This window comes from Heloderma suspectum, chromosome 3, assembly GCF_057233095.1.
Source record: "Heloderma suspectum isolate Gila_16-S chromosome 3, 16-S_ref, whole genome shotgun sequence".
NCBI classification, from domain to species: domain Eukaryota; kingdom Metazoa; phylum Chordata; class Lepidosauria; order Squamata; family Helodermatidae; genus Heloderma; species Heloderma suspectum.
In genome coordinates, this window is record NC_139460.1 from 27,926,134 (window position 1) to 27,953,724 (window position 27,591).

Here is a 27,591-nt window from a genome sequence, read left to right on the forward strand (position 1 = left end):
TCTGAGCCACCAAGGTCACTTGAGCCTCCAGTGACAGTGATGGATCCAGGCACGTTGCACCTTAGGAGGGAACGCCTGTTCTTCTAAGATGCTGCCTCCCCTGTTCTATGACACATCATCTACAAAACAAAAGAAGTATGCCTTTTATTTCAGAACCTTTGTTTTTACCCATATGCAAATCTAATTGGTTAGTTAAGCAACGATTTTGACTCACACTCACATGATTAATGAGCTCAGATTTGTTAAAGCAGGCTGACATTTATTGCACATTTCACAGAGAATTGCCAGATCACATGTTTCGAAGGCTGACAGCTTGTTGATGCTGGGTTCTTTTCAGCGCTCACATGCAAGGCTCCTTTGTCTTCTCATCATTTCCTGATGGAACGTTCGCTACCTATTCTGCTCTGAAACACTTTAATAGAGATATTTAAAGAAGGCTGGACCAAACACTGACCTACGGTATAGTAGCAGTCAGAGAAAGGGGCTGGTGTTCAACAATATTCATTAGGATTTGTTTACTTATTTCGATCAATTTTCAGTTTCCATGGAACACTCCCCCATCGACGGCAATTTGAATTAATGTTGCAAGCAACGTTTTGTGAGATGCTTTAAGAAACACTTAAATAATGGGCCAGGAAATTATATTTACCAACTTCCTTCCACTAATTTAGTGGTCCTATTGAAAAAAAAATCGATTTTGACTGGTAGGGCTCATTCTTTATTTGCCCTTCATGGATGAAATAACTGTAGTGCTGTGAATCTAGTAGGAACACTGAAGGCCAATAATAATAATAATAATAATAATAATAATAATAATAAATCCCAGAAAAAATTCTCCATTAAAGAAAAATCTGTTTACTGAGAAGAACCTAGCATGTGGTTTCCTTCTTCATTGTGGAATATTTTGTTCAGCCGCTGGCAACATTCTGCTCATGGATATTGGATCTTCTAATGTCCACTTTGCACTTTGCATATTTTAATGATCTCCATTCAAGACTGAATGTTCAACCACGTACACTTGCCAATCTGGAATACGGAATCCCAGGTAGGAATGGCTGGCTGAACACCGCCCAGCTCAGGTCCTCTGGGCGGCTGCCCAGCTGGTGACTCAGTTCACACAGTTCTGGACCCATACCTGCTCACTGAGCTGCCTGCACTCACTGTGGGCCCATCCAGAAAGCTCTGCAATGGCCATTTTGTGAAAGAAAATGGCAATCGCAAAAATGTGCACATCTGATCTTAAGCAATATGGCGCCGTGAATGGCTGATACATGCAAGAGTACAGGCGTAACTGGGCTATTTGCACCTGTAACCTTATGTATATTAGCCATTTACAGTGTCATTTTGCTTAAGATCAGATGTGCACATTTTCACGGTCGCCATTTTCTTTCACAAAATGGCCATCACAGAGCTTGCTGGATGGGCCCAGGGTGAGTGTGGGTGGCTTGGCAAGTGTTGGGGGAGCTTGAGTGGGGCAAGGGGCTCGGCAGATGTGGCTCGGGCAGCAGGAAGGGGAGAGACTGTCAGATTCCCAGACCCAATCGGGAACTCACACCATCCCTAATCCCAGATCTTGATTTGTTAGAAGTGGTGTCTCACTTCTGATTCAACTCCATTCAAGCCCATTGCCCCATAGGAATGAATAACATGACCAGTGTAATGTACCCAAATAAAAGCATTTTTCTTGGATTAAATATTTTGCTTTTGAAGTGTTACATTGGATTGACCAAGCAGTAACTTGTCATTCATTCAGATTCACTTGATGGTATCTAATGGTGATTTTGCACTAGCAGAAAGTGCTTCTGCTAGTGCAAGGTGAGGCACCCAGTTTTCACTAGCTCTTATACCTACTGTAGCCCTCCATGAAACTTCCTGTATTCTTCCTAGGGATGTCAATTGCCTATAAATCCATCCCTTGGAGGCTCACCAGATCCCATGGCACGCCCTATTCAGCTTTCTTCTGTGAGCTGAGCTGTGTGTTTTCCTTGAATTCCAGGGACTTTTTACATATTTTTTCTCTCTCATAAAGTATGTCTGCAAATCATGCCCATTTTCAGAATTTGCTTAATTCATGCAAATTACACAAATTTGCACAACTTGTAGTCTTAATTTAAAGAAATTCAAAAAACACTTGCTGGCTTGACTCACTACAGGCCGAGTTGGGCCAGCTAGCAGAAGAAAGAATGAAGTCTGAGGGGCCGAGCCAATGAAAGCTCATCGAGATCCATTCCCCAACCAGGTTCCTCCAACATCCCTAATTCTTCCAGAGGGTCCAGTAACCCTTGAGAGCAGTTTTAGGGGGGCCACAGGCAGCCACAATGGATAAGAGGAGATCATTGAAAATGAGGAAACCCATCCTGCACAAGCAGAAATGCGCTCCATCAGTACAAAGCCACCATTGGATACAACCCAGTATTTAACAAGGAATTAGCCATTTTTATGGATGGAAGAAGTAGAGCCAGCTGTGATTTCTGGAAATGTTTTGGCCAAATTACATGTTCTCTTTGTCCATATTTCAAATTCTTTGAAAGTTACTTTGAGCTTTCAAGTGAAATCAGCCTGACTATTTATCAGTGTGTTTTTCTAAGCCACAAATGCATGGTGCATACTTTAGATATGTGAAGGATTCTTAGCTAGCACTTAAAAAGAGCTGAGGTTTCCCTATCTTTTCTATGTTGCTTTTGGAGAGTGATCAAAGATGAAACCCTTCAGTTCCAATAGGATTCAAGTAAATCCAACTTTGCATTCAGCGGCCCTTGTGCAATTCAACAGCAACAAAACAAAACAAAAACCCATTGTTGGGTGAAGAGCTAATACATTAACACTGGGACAATTAAGATGTTGAAGAAACAAAATGTCAGTCAGAACCATTTCTTCTCTCAGTAGTCAACTAGCCTTGTCTCTATGCCACACAAACTTATATAGCCAAAATTTTCAGAACTACACTTGGCAACAACACATCACAGAAGGTGGTTTGAGATTACCATTTTTGCCATAGATCTGCATGGTAAAATCCTCCATCCCCCTTGGCAGGATGATGCAAAGGAAGATCAGCAACATTAAGCATTTGAAATGGAGGCCTTGCTAAACAATGTCATGTAGACAGTGCTCATCTTCATCTACCACCTGTTGCCAGGTAGGCATCACAAGATGGCACATTGTGAAAGGAGAACATCGGAAGCTGCCTAATATTGAATCAAACCATTGATCCTTCTAGCTCAGTGTTGTCAATACTAACAGGGTTGCACAGGGAGATGACAGAGAATCCTGAGATGACTGGGGCCTAGGGATGAACAGATTTCTGTTTAATCTCCTCTGTGTGTGTTTCACGGATTGTCAATCAATGAGCAGAGTGCCCAAAAACAGAGTGCTACACCATGTAGGCTGAAGACAGATTGGAGAGAGATAAAATGCTGGGTTGGTTGGACTGTTTTTTTAAATGGTGTATATCTTTCAGTAACTTCCATACAATTAAATGTGCATACAGTTCTGGAAAGTGAAGAAAAAAAGATGTCTGCAAGTCTGTGGAATCAATGAGAATTGGAAGATGCCAGTCCACTGCAGAAACTTCGGGTCAAAGTCATAGAAATTTGAAGTTATTTGAATCCATTTTAGATTTCTCTGACATCCCTACTGGGGGTTAATACGATCCCACCCCCATAATAAATATGATTATGGGGAATAATGCATGATCTGCAAATGAACCAGGAAACTCGAGAACAAATGAGAAACTGAGAGGCCATTAAAGCATCATTAAAAGGTTCCCATTACAAAGCCAGGAGCTAATATCATGCTGTGTGTGTCTGTTGCAAAGGGCAGGCCGCTGGCCATGCAAGGGTTGAAACAGCTAATGGGGGAGTGCGTTTGGATATTAGAGCAGAATTAAAGCCAGTCTAAAATGAAAGCTAGGAAAAAATTGAACTCCTTAAGCGGCAAGCATTTCAGGAAGCCAGCATCCTCAATGTTCTGGATTTTTAATTGAGAATAAGCCTCTAGCCTTCACAGTTGCTTGGATAGTCTTGAAAATACGGTGGTAGCTTCTGTCCTTTTTTTTCATTTCTGAGCTCAGTTGTACTGCCTGATGCCACCTATGGATTGTTTCTTCTTCTTGTTGTTGTTGCTTTGCCTCTCCATGGCTCTCTTTGGTTTCCTTTTTTTTTCTGCTATGTCTGTGAATATCATTGTCTGTCTCAGCTAGGAATGTATGGATTGTGTAAAATCTGTTCCACCTGTGTTTCGTGGATTGTCATGCACCTTTCATTCCATCATTCACCCATCCACGGAACTGTATTTTTTTTGTTTCTGAATTTGTGCAAATGTGCATTTGCACTAATTTGCACATGTGAAAATGCACAAATCCCCCCAAAGTGCATTTTCACACTTTAGCCTATGGGGTAAATATGCATTTTTGGCCGGACTGCTGGCAGCTTCTCTAACTTCCACTTCATCTCCTCTATTGATATTCGTAGATGTGTGGATTAGCTGTTTCTATGCAGCCTGAGAGTTTCCTAGAATCTGCATTTGTAAAGAAGCTAGTTGTTAACTAATAAAGTAGTGCTGGCCTGAAGCCTTGTTTCCTGGAGTGTGTTGATTGTGAAGGGAAAGGACGTAGGAATATGACACACCTATGAGAGCACCCCACCTGTGCAGTTTCGCCCATTCCAGAAAGTCAGGGAGTTATAGCTCCCACCTCCTTTTCACCTTTATGCTAGGGGTGCACGAAAGCCACTTACCTGGTTTCGCAGCTTTTCGCGGAAGGGGGGAGGTGCTTCGCTGCTCTCCCCCCAAAGTTCAGGCCGGGGGGGGAGGCTTCCCGTCTCGCCCGGCTGAAATTCAGGCCGGGGAGGAGGCGCCTCGCCTCGCCCGGCCGCGAAATAAAAAGTAAAAAAAAAAATACGCCCCCGTGATAGGCTATGTGACGATTAACATAGCCTATCATGGCTAGATCTGCAAAGTCAGCCGTGATAGGCTACGTAAATCGTCACGTAGCCTATCACGGGGGCGTTTTTTTTTTTTTAAGTTTTATTGGAATGGCGGCGGTGGCAGCCGGTCGAAAGATCGGCTGCCGCCTCCGCCCCGGACGAAGACCCGCCGAACCGCCGCCGGGACCCGCCGCCGGGAGGGACATTCGGGAAAGGTAAGTCCCGTCCCGGGGGGGGGGTGCGGGGGGCGGGGGGAGTGTGGAGAATTTCTCCCCGAAACTTCTTCGGGGGGCCAAACACGTTGGCGCTCGGCCCCCCGAAGTTTCGGGGAGAAATTCTCCGCCAACCCTACTTTATGCACACTTTTCAACCTGAGGAACACAAGCATCAGGGAAGTGGCAAGGTTAGACATACATCAGAGAAGCTCTGAAGTAACATATGCATTAGAGAAGGATCACAATTCCGTGATCGTGCAGCCCCAATACGGCAAAGTTACACAAGCATCAGAGAAGCGGCAAAGTTACACAAGCAAAGATGACACAATTGGCTGCTATTTCCATAAAAGCAGTCTTATGCAGAATGGAGGACAGTTGCCATTTTGCACAGAATCCTGGCTCTCTACAGGGATGAGCAGCTCTGCAACGCTCATTGGCTATTCGCCAAGTCCTCCAGAATGGGGGCGTGCAGAGGAGGTGGCTCGGCGAGCGGGATCCGGAGAGGTGAGCGGGGTGGAGTATCTCAGACTCCACCTCCTTCCCAGATGCCTGTGCTATCCCTAGTCTCAACTAAGAGTCTATGAAACCGCTCAAGTTTTTCTGCCACATACAACTGCATAATGCAAACTGACCATGGATCACAACAAGGAATGTTATTTTCTATACTGCTGAAAGACAACATTGTACATTTAATCTGTGTGTCAACCTTTGAGCTTATCTCTTTATTTGAAAATACACATTAGGGCAATAGCTTGATTAGGCCAACTCAAAAGGAACAAAATAGTGTGCAAACTTTGAACTTCTCCAGAACTTTTCATCTGGCTTAGAAGGTAAAAAAGAAGGGCTGGGAGGAGGGGAAAATGCTGGCTGATGCCGAAGCCATGGGGTCTGCATTTAGTCAAAATCTTAAAATGCAATGTGGGAAGAGGCTGCGGCTATTCAAATTAGGGGGAAGTACAGGAGTGGGCAACATGCAGCCTCTGCTTCCCCTGTTGCCCCCCCCCAAAGTTGGGGGGGGGATTAAAAATGGGCAAAGATGTTTCAATAGTTGAAAACAAGACTTTTTTTCCCTTCGTAAGCCTCCATAGCAGTTTGTCACTGAATTTCAGTGGCAAACTACTGTGTGTGTGTGTGTGTGTGTGTTTAATTGCCGACCACTGTGTGGTTGGGTGCAGCTCATCAGGGGAGGTCCTGGGGGAAATTGGCCCCTGGAAAACCCAAAGTTGCCCAGCCCTGATCTGGGTTATGCTGTGATCATTTAAAGTCACAACGAGGCCTGTCCCTGGGACTGGTGGGATGAAGAAACAAACAATGGTTGGTCCTCCATTTTTGAAAATATAGAATCCAGTGTTATTCAGATTTGCCTCCATCCTTATTTGAGGAAGAGCATAATCTTATGGGTTCCTAGCCTGAAAAATGGAGCACTCCAGTCTTAGAGGCTTCCATCCATCCAAAACCCCTGCCGAGCTCTTGCCGGCAGGGCAGGAGGAAAGGCAGAGGCATATTATTTTGCCTCTCCATCCTCCTGGAAAGGATTTCTTGTTAGACAGGCTCAGAACCCACCCACTCCAGAAGGGACAGGGACTGAGAGGCCATTGGATCTAGCAGATCCACAGCCTTTACCCTCCCCCCCACCAGCCCCTACCCCTGACACTCCCTTTCTTTCCTTTCCTGCGGCCCGAGTTCCAACCTTGGGAGAGGGAGCCACTGCGGAGCTTTCCACAGTGGCTGGGTGGGGCAGGTAGGGGTACACTCTTGGATCTCCTCTCCCAGGGGTGGAGCTCTGTCTCCAGCCTTGGAGGGGGAGATCCACTGCAGTGTATGGCTCCCGGGCGCTGATCTTCAGGGCCCATAGGATTGCATTCAGAGTGTTCTTTATCTGATTCTGTTTTTGTTTTTAATCCACTCTTCATTCATTCATTTGTGTATGCATGCATATCCTGCCACACAGTCCCAAGGTGATCATTAGCAGAGGTCATTTAAGAATAGCACTAAAAGGAAAACAAAGAGGAGGGAAAGCACCCAGTGTTACACAACCTGAAATTAAAAGCTTAGATGTTATTAAAGCCAAGTTCCCAAAGTGCTAAATGGGTGCTAAATGAATTAACTGCTCAATAAACAGTCCCTTTCTTCATCTTTACATTTCTGAAGGAAATGAAAGGTAGAAACTCTGGAATAAGGATGCTTTCAATGGCTTTCAAAAGCCAAATGTACCTTCAAACCAGACTTGCTAAAAGGGACGTATTTATGTTTAACAGAGAAGCCATTAAAAGTTCAAGGTACCTAAAACAAAAAACAAGACAAAAACAAACATGGAGACTTACAAACAATGCATTATATATTACTAGTATTTGTAATTTCCATTACACTTTTCAGTGCACAAAAAGGGTTTTCTACATGCCTCACAGAATCCAGCTTACATTGTTCAAGCATCAATATGCTCCTGGCTGCCATTGAAAAGCCTCCCACCCCACTCCTACTCCCCCATTCAAGGATTGTCCCAGGGTTGACACCAACATTTCATCTAATGAGAAATTTGAAGTAAATGATGGGCCTATCCTCAGGCACATCCAGTAACTTGTCATTGGATTTTGCTTAAAGCAAAATAGGGGAAGAAATGATAGATAGATAGATAGATAGATAGATAGATGGATGCAGTTAGGGGTAGAGATGTTGGAGAATTCTGCCACAGACTCCAGTGAGGACGGATTCTTTAGAATCCAGCCCCCCGGAATCCGTGGCGGAACGGCCTCGCCGCCCTGCCACCCCCCGCCACCACCCCCCCGGAATGGACCTACCTGGCGGTGGATGCGGCGGCTCCAGGTCGTCTTCTGGGCTGCTGTAGCTGCAAATGCCATATGCATCCCTGCTGTAGCCAATAGGCTATGTAAATATTTACATAGCCTATCACGGCCTATCATAGGGACGCAAATGATGTCCCCTATGCAGGATGCCATTTGCGTCCACAGCGGCCCAGCAGTGGATGGGGGCCCTGCTGTGGATCGGCCTGGCCGGTGGTTCTGCAGACTGGCCGCAGAGAGGAGCCGGCCGGGCAGGATTCCCGGGGGGAGGACCAGATCGCCCCCCCTTGCAGAACCCAGCGGAGCCAGGTAAGTGGGGTTTCGTACACCCCTAGTTAGGGGAAATATTGTAGCTGAGATTGAGAGAGAGAGAGAGAGAGAGAGAGAGAGAGGTGGGGGGGAGGCTATAGTCAGGGCCAGTGCAACATGTTTTGCTACCTGAGGCAAAGAACAAGATGGCACCCCTTCCCATTCTATGCACAAAAACCAACTTGATCAGCAGTTAAACCTTTCAACATCGGTAATGGGATAGTGCCCTTCACCACTCTTGAAGGCATCAGGCTAACTTAGGGAACAGAGGGCAGTCTGTGTGGCACACACCGCTGTGTCCTCCAACACTTTACTGCCATCTCTCAGCATCGGCTGCCTGAGGCAACTGCTTCACTTTGCCTAATGACAGGGCCAGGCCGGGCCAGGCCGGGCCATAGTTCAGCATCAGAGGATATGCTTGTCATGCAGAAGATCCCAAGTTCAATCCCTGGCTTCTTCAGGAATGGTTGGGAAAGACTCCTGTCTGAAACAATGAAGAGCTCCTGACAGTCAGTGTCTTCCATGGTGTAGAACCTCAGGCCAGGGGACCAAACCCAGCCCAGTAAATCCAGTAAAGCCACATCCTCTGGCCTGGAAGATCCTGGGGTAACAGATGATAAGAAAGGGGGAAATAAAGCTTACTGCCACCTCTGACCCAGAGGAATGAAGGGGGAATCCAGGCCTGAGAACATGATAGGCGGCCCCACCTCTTGTCTTTTGAAAGTTCTTTTCCCGGGGGGTGGGGGGGTGTCTTAAAACATCATCCTATGAAACTTGATTTCCCCTTTTCCTGTTGATATGCCTAATGTTCATTTACTTGGGCATGCTCAGTTTGTCTTAGTTTGAGAGGCCCTGGGGGAGAACCCCACTGCACAATGAGTTTCAGATGTTTCTTTTTAATCTTAAAAGGAGAGGGCAGTTTGTGATGCCCTCTCTGTTGGGAGGGCTTCTGCTTCCTTTAATGCAATGAATGGTTTCTTTCTGGGAAGGAAGAAAGATGGAGTCAAGTTTTATGAATATGTTCTTGCACTTATTTCCCTGATAGTATTGCAGTAAACGGGCAGCTCACTCAACTTGGCTTTTTCCTCCCTGGATGAAATTTTATCAGTGAGCTTGCCACAGAATGTAGATGGGCTGCCGGCTGGGAATAGCACTTTCCAAATGTCACCCATCCTTGAGCCTCGCAGTGTCAGCAGAAACTCCGGCCATGGATCTCAGAATATGTCCAGGATGGATTGTCTTATTTAAATTTGAGCTGCATCAACAGAACTGCTATGTCATCTCTGGCTGGCATTGACATATGGTTCATTTATTCCAAGCCTTAAAAAAGCTTGAGAGGTTTTATTTTCTGTTTGTTTTTTGGCTGCCTCACTCTGGAGATGTGACAATTTGCTTCATCACAGCAGGGGGAAAAATGGGGTTCTGTCAACCAATGTTACTGGATTAACCAATGGGTTAAACTGAAAAACTTTTGCATATTACCAAATGCAGAAGATAAGTACATATTTGAAGGTAGTAAAAGAAGGGCATCATTTCTTCTATGGATGAGATAATTTATTATTTAATAACTAAATATACGCCCTGGCCCTGTGCATATTTTCACTGAAATAATGTCCAATGTGTTCAGTTTTGCTTATGGTCTGATAGGGCTGTCTGAGAAATCTGCCAGAATATGATCTGTAAATCTGCACCAGATGACCGTTTTCCAAGACACATGGATTCCATGCACTTGCAGACCATTTTTTAAAAAACATTTGGGAGGATTTCCACAAATGTCCACTTGAGCATGTGGAAACAGCAGAAATTCTCATTAAAAAAAGTTCTGATTACATCACTGGAATGATGATAGAATGATGATAGAATGAAAGATGGTTGAGAATCCATAAAACACAGATGGAACAAATTTAACAAAATCTGTCCATCCCTATGCTCAGATAAGCATGGATAGTATTAAACGCACACACTAGGAGTAAGCTTCATTGAAAATAGTGGGACTTACTCTGAGTAAACACTTACAGGATTGCACTACAAAGATTAGAAGGAACATCCCATCATTAGTATTTTCACCAGCTTATCAATACAGAAATTTTAAGTGTACAGAATATTAGGCTGCAATTCTATGTCCACTTACTTAAGAGGAAGCCCCACTGAACTCAGTGGAACTTACTTCTGAGTGGACATGTATAGGATTGAACATTTACTTACTTACTTATTTATTTATACATTTCTTGAACTTAATGGCTAGCCGGGAAATGTTGGGTGTTGTAGGACTTTTTCTGTCTCAACATGCATAGGATTGCACCTTAAAATAATTTAAATGATTTTAAAAGTCCTTATTTTGATTTGGAATGGGATAGGCTGTTTGATTGTTCTATAGGAATTCTCAGAAGAAACTTATATATGTAACTTTCATCATAATTAGAGATGAGTGACATAAATTTGGTACACATTCTAATGCAAACCTATCTAATTTGCACTTCCTGCACCAAAATGCTAACTGAAACACAGTTATCACCTGGTATTCACACTTCTCTGAATTTTGTGGTGCAATTCTCCAATCAAACCACATGTATAACACAGGAAACAATGCATATATTCATGAAAACAACATACAAAATGCATTATAGTAAGGGAAAATAGCTTGCAAACATGCTTATGCTAGGCAAAATTATGTACAAAAATGGGTATATTAGGAGAAATGTGCAAATATATTCATGTACATTTTCATGCAGACTTTGTGCATATGTGTTTGTGTGGCGGGTGGGGTGGGAATTGTAAACTGTGGATATGAGAGGGTTGTTGTTGTTGTTGTTCAGTCGTTCAGTCGTGTCCGACTCTTCGTGACCCCATGGAGGGTACAAACTTAATATTGGAAAATGAGGAACTGAGGGCTTTTCTACATGAGGCTAATTCACTGTATTACTTCTAGATTTGTTGCACAATTGAGATCTGAGCACTATATTAAGAGTGTTCCCTTTGCTACATAACCTCTAGATGTACCATGGTGTAGTGGAATAGTGCAATTACATGAGTGGAAAAATGTTTTCTTTTGCTTTCACAAATAATACTGCATTTGCCCTGCTCTAAAAAACTCACTGAAAGTGCTGTTTAAAATCAGAAGCGAAACTGGAGGGGTTTTTAAGAGCAGTATTTTGGGGGGCGGGGGGGGGTAGAGCACGGAAAATTGAGTATTATTTGTGGAAGTGAAAGAAAACATATTTTCCTAGTTGTGTAATTGCATTATTCCACAACGCCACCTAGAAGTTATGCAGCAGAAAATCAGGAAAGGAAATGCTCTTTGTGTAGAACTCAGGTCTCAGTTCTGCAACGAAACTGAAAGTAAATACAGCGGATTGACAGCCGTATGTAGAAAAGCTCTTGGTTGCACTAGAGTGTGATGGAATGCTTGCTACTGGCCTTTAGACTGGGGTAGAGAACCTGTGACCCTCCAAATGATGTTGGGCTCCAAACCCCACCATCCCCAGGCAGCATGGGCAATAGGGATGGCGGAGAATTTCTCCCCGAATCTTCGGGAGGCCGAGCGCCGAGGCATTCGGCCCCCCGAAAGTGTTGGGGAAATTCTCCGCCGGCCCCCCGCCCCCCCCCGGGATGGGACTTACCTTCAGCGAATGTCCCTCTCGGCGGCGGGTCCCGGTGGCGGTTAGGTGGCATTTCATCAGGGGCGGGGGCGGCGGCCGGTCTCCCGACTGGCTGCCACCGCTGCCATTACAAAATAAAAAAGTAAGTAAAAAAAAAACCACACACCTGTGACAGGCTACGTGACGATTTACGTAGCCTATCACGGTTAGATTTCCAAAGTCAGCCGTGATAGGCTACGTAAATCATCACGTAGCCTATCACGGGTGACTTAGGGGGAAAAAAAAAGTGCGTACGCAAATGGCGGCGGCCCATGGGCGCCGCCATTTGCGTTCCTTATTTTGGCACATCTAGTCTACATAAAGATTTACGTAGACTACGGCGAAAATAAGGGCAAGGCAAATAGCGTTCCCTTATTTTTGCCGTAGTCTACGTAAATCTTTACGTAGACTAGATGTGCCAAAATAAGGAATGCAAATGGCGGCGCCCATGGGCTGCCGCCATTTGCGTAAGTGCTTTTTTTTTTTTTCCAAAGTCACCCGTGATAGGCTACGTGACGATTAACGTAGCCTATCACGGCTGACTTTGGAAATCTAGCCGTGATAGGCTACATTAATCATTACATAGCCTATCATGGGTTTTGTTGTTGTTGTTTTTTCACTTTTTCTTTCGCGGCTGGGGAGACAGGACGCTTCTCCCTGGCCTGAATTTTGGCCGGGCAAGGCAGGGCGCCTCCCCCCCCTTGCCTGAACTTCGGGGGGAGAAGCGAAGTGCCTCCCCCCCACTGCGAATCACCCCTGCGAAAAGGTAAGTGACTTTCGTACATCCCTAATGGGCAATGGCTAGGGATGACGGAAGTTGTAATTCAACAACATCTAGAGGGCAACATGTTCCCCAGTCCTGTTTTAGATAGGCAAATGGGATCTGAAGCAAAATGTTGCCATGTGGCATGCTCCTGTTCAGAGTTCCAGGAAGTCGGCTACCCATGGGCTGTTCCAGTATATTCTATTGTTCCTCCTCAATGGAGGCTGGTGTCTCTGATGTCATGGGGCAGTGAATCCGCTCTGGGTTTCAGTCAGAACCAGTCAGAGCTCTACAGGAGCTATCCAAGGTGCTGTACCCTTTCCCCAACATCGGTTCAACATGTCATTTATTTATTTAATTTATTTAAAATATTTCTTGGCGACCTTTCAGGGCAGAAGCCCTCCCAAGGCAGCTTACAGCAATAAAAGACATAAAAACAGTTAAAATGTTTTTTTTTAAAAAAAATAAAACAAAATAAAAACATAAACCCAATAAAATAGCGATCAAAACGACAATAAAACCAGCAACAACAACGGCAGTAACAGCAACAGCAGCAGTCATATGAAATACGGTAAAATATATTTGCAAGGCCCTCTTAGATAGATAGCTCTTCCCCCTTGTCCTCTTCTCTGATTTTCTGCCCTCCCTCCCTACATTGCATGGGCTGCTGAACATGCTCAGTCTTTATTGAGCTGTTTTGGGTCCCCCCTTTGGGTTTTTTTTCCTCCAAAGACGGTTTTATACTGCAAAACATGGGGTTCATCCTGATACTTCCATCTTCTGCATGGAGAATGCTTTTTTGGCATCATAGGACTGGCTGTTGGAGAATGAGATTGCTAGGAGTATATCGGTTAGACAGATAGATCACAATTGAACTATAAGGTAAGGCATTACTTTTTTGAATTCAGAGATGAAGTATTGCAACTGGTAGTTAAAGAAAGGCCTAAATTATTGGCTTGATGGATAATTATTTCCCCAGCTTCAGCAGCATCTCATTATTTAAGAGACTAATTAGGCTTGCGGTATACCTCTATCCAGTGACATTCACACCCTGCTTTCCATATTCAAATGCAAAAACAAAGCAAAAAAGCCTTGCCCAGAATGCTTTTGCAAAAATAAACAGCATAATTTACCCCAAGAAATGATATAAAGTGCCACATTTCCCTTTCTCCGTGGATTATAAACTATCCCCTCTGGAGTTTGCCATCCACCTCCCCTCCCTCCCATGAACCATAATGCAAAGTGAGTGTGTTTCATCAAAGCTGGAGCAGCCTTCATTTGTTATGTCACATTAAAGCTCCTTTGGGGAATTGTATGTAAATTGCTGCTGTTGAACACTCAACGGCAGAGAATTGAATATTATTTTTGGAGTGCAGCATGCGTCTGGGCCTATAAAGTGAGCCCAAATGGGCTTCCCCCACCCCGCATACATCCAAAATATAATAGGAGGGATCATTTCCTCCTAGGTTGGCCACTGACGCATGACCAAGAAAGAGGAATTGCATCACCCCAAAAGAGGACAAGAGAGGACACCAATTTGCATAACATTTGCACACACAAGTTTATATGTATAGCTGCAAATTTAAAAATAATAATTAAAATTTTAGTAGAAATAGAAGAATGTATCTCATCATAGTGGAGAAGACTGACCAGGTGAGCCTGCTTATCTGCTGTCCAGATGCTAAGGCTGATGGGCAACTTCATGGCCCTGGTGCTGCTCTCCCTCCTTATGGTTCTTTGACTATAAACCAAACTTGGACTGGACAGCCCATCAAATAGAGCACACCTTCAAATAGAAGACTGTCCTTTGTCAGCTTCCGATCATAGAAGGCTGTTCTCTGTAAAGTAGGACACCTGGCCACCCTGCTGCCTCCTGGTGCAGCAGCCTACCCATCTGACATCAAGGGGAGAGGCCCTTCTCTGTGTCCCATGTATAGTGGAAGCACAGTTGGTTGGGACAAGAGACAGGGCTTCCTCAGTGGCTGTAGTAATATTACACAACACTGTGCCATGTGAAGGTGGCCTCCAACAAACCACGGCTTCTCAAGTTGGCTTGTTGAAGAAAAATAACTAGGGGTGGCGGAGAATTTCGCCACGGATTCCAGGGAGGCTGAATGCCAGTGCATTCGGCCCCCCGGAATCCGTGGCAGAGCGAAGCCCCCGACCCCGCGAAATGCATGTGGAACGGAGCTTACCTGGTGCCATTCGCTGGTGCTTTGTGAATGGCGGCCGCGTCTGCAGCAGCCATTCACTTCCTCACGAATGCTGTGATAAGCTACGCAAGTATTTACGTAGCCTATCACGGCTAATGCAGGGACGCCATTTGCGTCCCTGCAGAGGCCGTGATAGGCTACGTAAATGCTTACGTAGCCTATCACGGCAAAAGGCAGGGACGCAAATGGCGGCGGCTACGGTGGCGGCCATTTGTGTCCCTGTGCAGCCCAACAGCAGCTGGATGTCGCTGCAGGCGGCCCTGGCCAGGGGATTTGTGGAGTCTCTGCGGAGCGGAGCCGGCTGGTGAGGATTTCAGGGGGAGGGACTGAGCGCATCCCCCCCACCGTGGATGCCACGAAATGAAACGGTAAGTGACATTTGTACATCCCTAAAAATAAGCCACACTGCATGGTTAATAAACCACCCTGTGGGAAACGTGCTGTGTTCAGACAAAATGATAACCCACAGAACAACCACCACACCACCCATGGTTCAAGAACAACCCACACTCAGTGTGGGTTAGTGTGTTGTGTGAACTCACTCAGCCTTTTATCTGAAGACCATGTTTTATCTGCTGCCACTGCCTTTGTTGTGATTTGTTTGAAATTACTGTGTTGTGATTTTAATCATTGTGAGCTGTCTTGAGTAGTGCATATGCTCAATATCCCATAGGTGGGCTTTTTAAAATAAATAAATAAAATGATAGAAAAATGGGTACACATTTTTCACATGAAGTAAGCAAGGGCAGGAATAATACTACAATAAGGCCTGGGTCTGGCTAAAATCTCTTATAGCCAACCTCAGTGAAGATAGGCCTGGCAGACTCAAAGGCCATTTTTTTATCATGAGAATATGGCACATCCATGTCCAGAGGCAGTATGCCACTGGATACCAGTTCCTTGGGAGCAAAAATGAACTTTTGCCTTCATGCCCTAATTCACCCAGGTCCCATCACCCCCCCCCCAAAAAAAAAACCAGGAAAGGAAAGTGGGGTCACATTTGCATCAAGGTTTTTTTTTTTTTTTTTTTAATGAAAAGGAGTTACAGGAGGGTGAGTGTGGAAGGTGCTTGATCGTTTCAACTCTTTGCCATGTTCCTCTTAAACTCACTCCACAACCTCTTTTTGTCCTTGTTGTTTATTCAGTCAGTCGCTTCCGACTCTTCATGACTTCATGGACCAGCCCATGCCAGAGCTTCCTGTCGGCCGTCGCCACCCCCAGCCCGTCACCTCCAGAATATCATCCATCCACCTTGCCCTTGGTCGGCCCCTCTTCCTTTGGCCTTCCACACTTTCCCTAGCATCAGCATCTTCTCCAGGGTATCCTGTCTTCTCATTGTGTGGCCAAAATACTTCAGTTTTGCCTTTAATATCATTCCCTCAAGTGAACAGTCTGGCTTTATTTCCTGGAGTATGGACTGGTTTGATCTTCTTGCAGTCCAAGGCACTCTCAGAATTTTCCTCCAGCACCACAGTTCAAAAGCATCTATCTTCCTTCGCTCAGCCTTCCTTATGGTCCAGCTCTCACAGCCCTAGGTTACTATGGGGAATACCATTGCTTTAACTATGCGGACCTTTGTTGTCAGTGTGATGGCTCTGCTCTTCACTATTTTATCAAGATTTGTCATTGCTGTCCTCCCAAGAAGTAAACGTCTTCTGATTTCCTGGCTGCAGTCAGCGTCTGCAGTAATCTTTGCACCTAGAAAGACAAAGTCTGTCACTGCCTCCATGTTTTCTCCCTCTCTTTGCCAGTTCTCAATCAAGCTGGTTGCCATAATCTTGGGTTTTTTGACCCAGCTTTTGCACTTTCTTCTTTCACCTTCATCATGAGGTTCCTCATCTCCTCCTCGCTTTCAGCCATCAAAGTGGTATCATCTGCATATCGGAGATTGTTAATGTTTCTTCCAGCGATTTTAACTCCTGCCTTGGATTCATCAAGCCCAGCACATTGCATGATGTGTTCTGCATACAGGTTGAATAGGTAGGGTGAGAGTATACAACCCTGCCGTACTCCTTTTCCAATCTTAAACCAGTCCGTTGTTCCATGGTCTATTCTTACCATTGCTACTTGGTCGTTATACAGATTCCTCAGGAGGCAGACAAGATGACTTGGTATCCCCATACTACCAAGAACTTGCCACAGTTTATTATGATCCACACAGTCAAAGGCTTTAGAATAGTCAATAAAACAGAAATAGATGTTTTTCTGAAACTCCCTGGCTTTCTCCATTATCCAGCGGATATTGGCAATTTGGTCTATAGTTCCTCTGCCTTTTCGAAACCCAGCTTGTACATCTGGCAATTCTCATTCCATGAATTGCTGGAGCCTACCTTGCAAGATCTTGAGCATTACCTTACTGGCGTGTGAAATAAGTGCCACTGTTCGATAGTTTGAACAATCTTTGGTGCTTCCCTTTTTTGGTATGGGGATATAGGTTGATTTTTTCCAATCTGGTGGCCATTCTTGTGTTTTCCAAATTTGCTGGCATATGGCATGCATCACCTTGACAGCATCACCTTGCAAGATTTTAAACAGTTCAGCTGGGATACCGTCATCTCCCGCTGCCTTGTTATCAGCAATGCTTCTTAAGGCCCATTCAACCTCACTCTTCAGAATGTCTGGCTCTAGCTCATGGACCACACCATCAAATCTATCCCCAATATTATTATCCTTCCTATACAGATCTTCTGTATATTCTTGCCACCTTTTCTTGATGTCTTCTGCTTCTGTTAGGTCCTTGCCATCTTTGTTTTTGATCATACCCATTTTTGCCTGGAATTTACCTCCGATGTTCCTAATTTTCTGGAAGAGGTCTCTTGTCCTTCCTATTCTATTATCTTCTTCCGCTTCAGCACATTGCTTGTTTAAAAATAATTCCTGATCTCTTCTGGCTAACCTCTGGAATTTTGCATTTAATTGGGCATACCTCCCCCTATCACTGTTGCCTTTTGCTTTCCTTCTTTCTTGGGCTGCTTCCAGTGTCTCAGCAGACAGCCATCTTGCCTTCTTGGTTTTCTTTTTCTTTGGGACATTTTTTGTTGCCGCCTCCTGAACAATGTTGTGAACTTCTGTCCATAGTTCTTCTGGGACCCTATCTACTAAATCTAGTCCCTTAAATCTATTCTTCACCTCCACTGCATATTCATGAGGAATATTAGTGGGCTCATATCTAACTGATCTGTGCGTCTTCCCTGTTCTCTTTAGTCTGATCCTAAATTGTGCAATAAGAAGTTTGTGATCTGAACTACAGTCAGCTCCAGGTCTTGTTTTTACCGACTGCATAGATGTCCGCCACCTTTGGCTACAAAGGATGTAGTCAATCTGATTTCGGTGTCGACCGTCTGGTGAAGTCCATGTATAAAGTCGTCTCTTAAGAAAACCGTGCTTAAGCTCCAGCACCATGACAACGTAATGATCTCCTTTGCTGGAGTTTTTTTGTCCTATGTAGGGGTGGACGAAACTAACTTACCTGTCCTCGAAGCTTTTTGCGGTGGGGGGGAGGCACTTCGCTGCTCCCCCCGCGAAGTTCAGGCTGGGGGGGGGGTGGCTTCCTGCCTCGCCTGGCCGAAATTCAGGCCGGGGAGGAAGCGCCTTGCCTCGCCCGGCCGTGAACTCAAAAGTTTTTTTTAAAAAAAACCCCCGCCCCCGTGATAGGCTACGTGACGATTAACGTAGCCTATCACGGCTAGATCTGCAAAGTCAGCCGTGATAGGCTACGTTAATCGTCACGTAGCCTATCACGGGTGACTTAAAAAAAAAAAAAAGCGCGTACGCAAATGGCGGCCCCCATAGGGAGCCGCCATTCGCGTTCCTTATTTGGTCGCTGTAGTCTACGTAAATCTTTACGTAAACTACAGCGACCAAATAAGGAACGGGAATGGCGGCTCCCTATGGGGGCCGCCATTATCCGTACGGGCTTTTTTTTTTTTTTTTAAGTCACCCGTGATAGGCTACGTGACGATTAACATAGCCTATCATGGCTGACTTTGCAAATCTAGCCGTGATAGGCTACGTTAATCGTCCCGGGGGCGTTTTTGTTTTCTTTTCTTTTCTTGGAATGGCGGCGGCGGCAGCCGGTCGAAAGACCGGCTGCCGCTCCCGCCCTGGACGAACACCCGCCGAACCGCCGGCCGGACCCGCCGCCGGGAGGGACATTCGGCAAAGGTAAGTCCCGTCCCGGGGGGGTGCGGGGTGCGGGGGGGGGAGAATTTCTCCCTGAAACTTGTTCGGGGGGCCGAACACATTGGCGCTCGGCCCCCCGAAGTTTCGGGGAGAAATTCTCCGCCATCCCTAGTCCTATGCCCCCTTTATCTTTTTTCTCCACAGGGAGAAAATAAGCAGAGGGAAGGGATGGGATGGAAAAAAATAATCTTGAGGAGAAGGGGTTAAGCACCCTCGCCTTCACCCCTTGCTCATCTTCCACTCAAGAGTGCAGCGTCCTGTGGCTGCTTTTCATTGCAAAAATCGTCAGGGCCAAGTTACGTGTGATTGGTTCTTACAAGCCATGTGGCCCTTAGAGTTTTCAGAGCATCTCATTTTTATTTATTACCACAGTAATACTTACAACAGTCATGCAGTATTGGTCCTTACTGGTCAGTATTATATTATTATGTGCATGTGCCAATGGGAGACTGTGGCTGAGAGATGGCAGGTTGGCCAAGGCCCATGGGTGAGCCAAGATTTGAACCAGGTCATCCTGGTTCTCAGATCAATGTCTTACAATGCAATGCTATATATGTCTGCTCTGAAGTAAGATTGCAGCCTTAATCACTAACCCTCCCAGTAAACAGAAAAGTGTATGTGCAGGGAGAGAATAGTTACTGTGCCTATTAAATGGGTAACCTGGAAGGTATGAAAACACTCTCTAAACATCACACACACACACACACACACACACACACTATAAACACACATACACACCTAATGCATTGATAGCAAGTCCAAAAGGCAAAGGTGGGATTAATGCATGCTTGAAAGTTGCTCATAACAAGCTAACAAACTCTAATTTTAAAAAGGAACATAGCAAGAGATTAGTCTGAAATTGTGGTCTAATCAGCTTTAGGATTATAACAAGGGAGAGGGGAAACAAAATCTCCCCACTGTGCAAGTTCAGTTCCTGCCCTTTATTAGGATTTGTTAGAAGACATGGTTTGAGGTTGATTGAGGGTTAAGTGAAGAGTGGGTCCCCTCTCCACTTTTTACTTTGTCATTAGTTAGTTTTTTCTCCCCCCACTTGCACTGAGTTATCTGACCTTACAGAATAATGTAGTGCATATAAGATATACAATGTGCTTTCCTAAGCAGATCACATTACATTCTGCTGTGTTAAATTCCAACTCAGCAGCCCTGTTCAGACATTCACCTGAATGCACGAGGTCTTAATGTGGGCAGAGGGATGGGATCATGCATGCTGGCCCCACTCCCCACATCTCCAAGGTGCACTGCCCCATCTCCTTCAGTTCAGACCTTGCTGTGTTCAACTGGCAAGCTCTAAAAGGGAGTTCTACTCAGGTTCGCTTGAATGTGAGAAGAACCTTCCATGCGATCGGGAACCCTCAGCAGTAATAAAGATCAATGTTGAAGTTAATTTCTTCAGGAAGAGCTGGATTGTGCCAATCAAACCCAGTGGAGTGTTGAGTATGTTCTGGAGTGCACACGGAGTTCCCATAAGGCAAAGACTGAGACCCAGCCCAGGTTGCCATGTTGAACTGAGAGTGTGCCCTTGATTATGGCCCATAATCCTCTGCAACATACAGATTTCACTGCAGACAAAGTGGAGTAAAAAAAGGGGGGATCCCTGATGGTAGAAAGTTTGACATCGATTAAGGCTGCAGTCCTATCAGGAAGCACACTGCAAACTAGCAATGCCAGTGATGGCCATTGTATCCATGCTGAGATACAAGCTTTGAGGGCTTGTAATCCTCACCTCAAAGAAAAGGCAAGGATTAAGAGCCCTTTTTTCTGTCTCTCCAGCTCGCATTAAAATCTGATATGGAGAAGAATTCCCAGCTTATCTCCCCTCCCCTCCCCTCCTTCCCTTTCAATGGCATTTACCTGCTACGGTAGTAGCAGCAGCACCCCAGCCACAGGGAGAGGGAATCAAAGCAGGGGAGGCTCCCAGGACATGGAGTGAAGACACATGATGCAGCCACCTGCTGAAGTTAGGCAGGCTGAGTCTGGTCAGAGCCTAGATGAGGGACATCTGGGAAGCTCATGAAAGGCCCCTGTGGGTCTGAAGAAATGTAATTTCCCCATGGACAATAGAAATTGTCAGGGATTTGGAGGGCTGGGTAAGGGGAAGCAGGGGTCCAAATTCAGATTGACTGTTTCCTGTTTGGGAGAAATTAGTTTGGAATATTTCTGAGTCGATGACATGAGCTTTGGGGACAAACTCATCTTTAGGATAAACATGTTCAAAACACTGGAAGTGAGTTTCAAGTTACAGTAAACACCTGTAGGTTCAAAACAAACATAAAGAAAAGAAAATGACAAGTTCGGCCTATTGTTAATTAATTGTTCAAAATGGGATGGCTTGCAACAAATGGTGGAGAGATCAGATCTACTCCATCTGGAACAAAAGATTCCCCACGAAATCCCTCCCTAAGGCAGAAATTGGTGTCATCTTGGAGTTGAAATTCATGGTATCGGAGTTTCAATTATGCTCTTCTGCTTTCAGATTTCAGAAAAACAGGCACTGCATTAATAATGAGAAAGGAAGACAATTAATTCATCGGCTAGAGATTTGGGGCAAAGCTTGCCAAATTAGCAAGTTTGATCTGTAAGTCACAGGAGTAAAGAACAAGATGACCCAGGAAATAAATCTAATACAAAATGGCAGGTTTCCAGAGTTGACCTACCTAAGCGGAGCCACATTTCATGTTGAGTGATTAGCCACTTACTCAGCAGAAATTGCCTTCGGTTTCTCTGACCTTGGCAGCATGACTGGGGTTACATTTGCATACTTATTTACATGCATGATGGTAGCCTAAATTTTCTGGCACATTAAACACAAAGAGGCCTCTCTTCCTTATCTTCATGCATGAGTGTCTTCTTTACACCATATATTTCTTGAAATGGAAGCAGCAGGTTGCATCATGATGTCAGTTCTCAAAGTCCCACCTTCAGTATGAGCAAATGTGAATGTCCCAAATTTGTTGTATTTCAAAACTCCAGTGTCATGGTAGAATTTATGATCCAGTGGAAGGAGAGTTAAACCTGGATTTGGGGAACATGGGTACAAGTGTCACTTCTACCATTGGTTCATTGCATGGTCTTGGGTTAGTCACCATTCTCAGCCTCAATGGCTCATCTGTAAAGTGGGGATAAGAGTGAACTACCTTATCCTGAAATAATAATAGAAATTCTAGTGGATTACTTACATTATAAGGAGCTTTGCTGCAACTAGGCCTCATCTGGAGTACTGTGTCCAGTTCTGGGCACCACACTTTAATGCAGACAAACTGGAGAGGGTTCAGAGGAGGGCAATGAAGATGATCAGGGGACTGGAAACAAAGCCCTATGAGGAGAGTCTGAAAGAACTGGGCATGTTTAGCCTTGAGAAGACTGAGGGGAAATAGTATAGTGCTCTTCAAGTACTTGAAAGGTTGTCACAGAGAGGAAGGCCAGGGTATCTTCTCAATCACCCCAGAATGCAGGACACAGAATCATGGGCTCAAGTTACAGGAGGCCAGATTCTGGCTGAACATCAGGAAAATCTTCCTGACTGTTAGAGCAATACGACAATGGAATCAATGGCCTAGGGAGGTAGTGGGCTCTCCCACACTAGAGGCATTCAAGATGAAGCTGGACAGCCACTTGTCAGGGATGCTTTGACTTGCATTCCTGCATTGAGCAGGGGGTTGGACTCGGTCTTGTAGGCCCTTTCCAACCCTCCTATGATTCTATGAACTACTGAACAGTGGCATATTTTGTATTACATTTTATCTGTTTTGTATCAGAGCAACTAAGCAACCACCTGCAAAATCTGCAGACATCTAACATTTTTTTTTTTATTTTTTCTTCACTGAACTGTAGCAGTTCAGATTGCTGATGGGGATCAAACATCTGAATGTTTGAATCTGAAACATTCCCACATAAAGCTCTTAATGCATGTCAAGGCAGAACAACCGTAGTTGAGAAAAGTGGTTGCTGGTGTGTGCATTTTTTTTGTAGAGGATCACTGTTCTTTCAGAGAAGGGGATTGCTGCTCTTTCGGAGAAAACTTTGCAACCCCTGAAATGTCAACTCTTGCTGCAGAAAAACAAATGAACAAAAACCTAAATGTAATCCACATGAAAATTTAATGTAACACTAAAAAGAAAGAAAGAAAGAAAGAGAAAGAAAGAAAAAGAAAGAAAGAAAGAAAGACTCATCTGCTCCTATTGTCTCCCTTCAATGCCTTATCCCCTCTCACATTCAAGGTCAATAAAGATATTGTAGCATCCCTCAAAATGAAATGTATTTTAGATCAAGTGGCTTGGCTGAAAATGTATCATGGGAAACATGGTGCTGACATTTCCTCTTTTATTAAGTGCAAATGCTCCTGCTGTGAGACTACATTATAAAGACAGAGACTGCCACTGGGTTATCTTCATGCCTCTGCCAGCCAGCCTGCCTTAGGCCCAGTTCAAATGGTAAGCTTTTAATCACATGAACAGAACCCTTTGCCTGCCTGTAAAGGCTACTGTTTAAAGGTGGAACATCTAACAGGAGACATGAGACATGACTTCATTGTGATCCCTTTTACAAGCAGCACCAACCCAGTGAAATGGGGCAACTCCAAGCATGATGTCATCATACCGTGTTCTTTACTAGAGACATTACTAAAGAGACCCAGAGGGGAGAGGAGAGGCTGTTGCACTTGACGACAGCCACATGTCCCTCATGACATCTAGTTTAACTCTCAGACAAGCTCTACACTCTGTTTGAATTAGGGATTTCAGAGGAATCCTTTTTTTTGGGGGGGGGTGAAGCTCAGTGAGCTTTCACCGGCCTGGCCCCCCAGACTCTGGCCCACCATCTGCCAGCTGGCCCACCTTGGTCTGCAGTGAGTTGGGCCAGCTGGCAAATTTTCTGCCTTTGCACGGTGGCGGAAAGGTGGGGGCGGGGAAACGCTTCCCTCCTACTCTTCTGCCACCGCTACACAAGGCTCCCTCTGCCCCTGCATGGCAGTGGAAGGATGGGCAGGGAACACCCCCACACACACTTTTCTGCCACCACAGTGCTGCTAGCACCAGTGCTGCCACGCAACACCCTCTCTGCCTCTGCCAGTGCCAACACTGGCAGGGAGACAGGGATTTCTGCGCTGCCGCAATGGCAGCAGTGTGGAACTCGGATCCCTCCCCAACCCAGAATGTGCACATGTTCTGGGTTGTGTGGGGAGAACCTGACCAAGTTCCTGGATTTGGGGGGCAGACCCCAGCTCGGCTTGCAACAGCAAGCCAAGCCGTGGTGAGCATGGGCATCCAATGGGCCCTACAAGGGATTCCCATGTGACAGACATCCCAAGCTGGAATACCTTCCCACACCCCATCTGCTTTGCAAGGAGACAGCCATTGCTACCCTCTGGGCAGTATCCAGTGGTGGCCTCCTGTGATTGGCCAGCCCCGATTATTCTGTTGTGTAAGGATGCACGCACTGCTTGTGCAAGAGTGATGTAGCACTTCTGCGGGTGACACGAAATGAGCAGAAACACTCATTTCTGGAATGGGGCAAGCTGGCAGAGCATGCATCAGGGACGTCTGCCCCGTTCCAGAAATCAGCGTTGCCACTCGTTTCAGGGCATGCCCCCAGAAGCACGAAGTCTCCCTTGCACAAGAAGTGGACGCCGTCACTGCTTGTGCCACGGAATGGGCGGGGCTGGCCACTCACAGGATGGAAGCCGCCCGCAGTGGGCCCTGCTTGCAGACGAGAAGCGTTGGACTCTGCCCTCTGCTCCCCCATCACTCATTTCCTGGTCCTCAGGTCAGTCTTGCTTTTCTCTCATTTAGCTTCCGTGATCCAGGACAGCAATGGCTTGCCTTTTTGCTCTCCTTCTTCAGCTAGTTCAGCTGCTTTCCCTATAAACAGGGATCTTGGGTCTCTTTCTGCCCAAGGGCCAACTTCAGTCTCAGAGAAGTTGGGCGGGGGGCAGTTTCCAGTTGAGGGTGGGGCCAAGGGCAAGAGGAGTGGTGACAAAATGCCTGCATGTCTTAACTTAAAGGTCCTGCTGCCAGTAACTCATCCTTAGGCATTTCGACCTTCTTGAATGGGAGAAATGGACTCAGGATGAGGATGAGACACTTTCCTCTGTGCCTCGCCCCAAACTGGGACCCCTTTTGCTCAGGCTCAAGCCCTTTCCTCTGTCCATCTCAATGAGCCCGCTGCCCATCTCATTGTTGCCCCAGCCTGTGGACCTTGCACCCCATGCAGCGGTGCATATTGCAGCTGCACATACCTCAGCTGCACAGTCGTCGTTCCCTTGACTCTGTAGGGAGCGGTGCATATTTCCATGGGAAAAAAACAGACATTTTGGCAGAATGTTTGTCTACATCTGTTGAACATCTGATAGACTGAGAAGCAGTCTTCAGATGCCTCCACCCACATGTATTCCACATACATGTGAGGAGGGGCGGGGATTGCAGCCATGAGCCCTGCCTCTGATGCCCCTGCCGTCTATACTGCCAGTGGCCACATGCTCAGCATTAGTGTGAAGAGGGCTGACGTGCATAGAGACATATACTAGTTGGATCCTCCATATGAGCAAGAACCCTGATTGGCCATCCTGCCCCCTCCTCGTGAGTTTGCTGTACAGATCCAGCATACCAACCATGTGTTATGGGTGTGAAAATTACCCCTACCCAGTGGAGGCTGGAGGTTCTAGTTTCAAAGGGGCTGTGATTCCATTCTGTGTTCTAGTCAGGACCAGCTAGAATTCCAAAGGAGCTATCCAAGGCACTGAAGCCATGTGGGGTTCAGCACCTTGGATAGCTCCTTCAGGGTTCTGGATGGTTCTGACTAAAAGCCAGAATACAAATACAGCCATACTGAAATCAGAGTCACCAGCCTCCACTGCTCCTCCCCCCCCCCCCCCGCTCCTGCTCAAAGATCAGGTTGACTTGCTCAAACCTTAGCTCAGGGTGAGGCTGAGTCACTTTCCTCTGTGCCTTACCCCAAGCTGGGACCCAACCTGCTCAGGCTCAAGCTCTTTTCTCTGCCCATCTCAATGACCCCTCTCTGTCCATCTCATAGTTGTTCCAGGTTGTGGGTCCTTCACTTAGGGATGGGGGAACGAGCGATGTTTGAGCTCACCAAGTTTCTGCAAGCAGCACCTTGTTGCTCGTCTCTCCTTGATCTGCACATGCGTTTGTGATTGCCGTTCATTTTGTATGAGCAGGAAAACTGCGCAAAATGAACAGCTCTGGAATGTGAAAGTTGTGCAAGCAATCCCCAAATTTGTGCTAGTTTACAAAATTGCACAAAGTTCCCTCGTAGACTAAGGTGTGGGTAATATAAATGTGCACACTTTGATAAGGTTTAGCATTTTAAGAAAGCTGTGCATTTTGAGAAAGTTACACATTTTTCAATGTCTTCATTACAGACATGAAGAAAAGTTTGAGAATCTGCAAATGTTTTCAGAGAAAATGTACGTGTTTGGGAGTGTAAATGGGGCATTTCTGAGTGATTCGCAAACTGAAATGAAATTCTCCCCTACACCCCTACTTGCACCCCATGCAGTGGTGCAGCTAGGCAATTTTAGACACTGGACCTAATGGTGTTATGGGTGCTCCCTTTAGATGGCCTTGTGTATTACCTATGATGGCCATCTACGAATCAATCACCCCAAAGGAGGACTAAAGAGGACAGGGTTGTACATAAATATTTCATATACTAATTTATATGTATAGATGCAAATTTAGAAATAATTTAAAAGTGCGCCGGTGGCGGATGTTTCGCTCCAAAGACGATCAGACACAGGCTAGAGCTGTATCTTTAGCCTATCACGTGGCGGTGAAGGCAGCAAAAAAGGAATATTATGCTGCCTCTATCGTGTCTGCAGAGTGCTGTCCCAGAAGGCTGTTCCAAGTGGTCCAGAGCCTGGTCGGTCCTGTGGCTCCGGAACCACTGCAGCATTCTAAGGACTCCTGTGAGGCCTTGGCAAGGCACTTTGCAGATAAAAGTGATCAGATTAGGTGTGTTACTCTGCACGCTGTGGATACAGTTAGTGAGCAAGAGGTGGCCTGTGGCAAACCGGTTTTGTGGGATCAGTTCCAGCTTCTTCCTCCTGATGAAGTGGACAAGGTGCTTTCATCTGTATGGCCGACCACCTGCTTACTTGATCCTTGCCCATTTTGGCTCATTATGGGCTGCAGAGAGAGACTGGGTGAGGGGATCAGGGCGGTGGTGAACGCCTCCCTTGAGGAGGGAGTGATGCCATCAGCCCTCAAGGAGGCAGTGATAAGACCGCTCTTAAAGAAGCCCTCCTTGGATCCTCAAGTTCTGAACAACTTTCGCCCAGTCTCAAATCTGCCATTTTGGGGCAAGGTGATTGATTGGCGGTGCAGTTGAAGGCACACTTGGAAGAAACTGATATCTAGAACGATTTCAGTCGGGCTTCAGGCTTGGGCATGGGACAGAAACGGCCTTGGTAGATGATATGAGGAGGGGTCTGGATAGGGGTGAATGCTCCTTCCTTGTTCTCCTCGACCTCTCAGCGGCTTTTGATACCGTTGACCATGGTATCCTCCTGGAC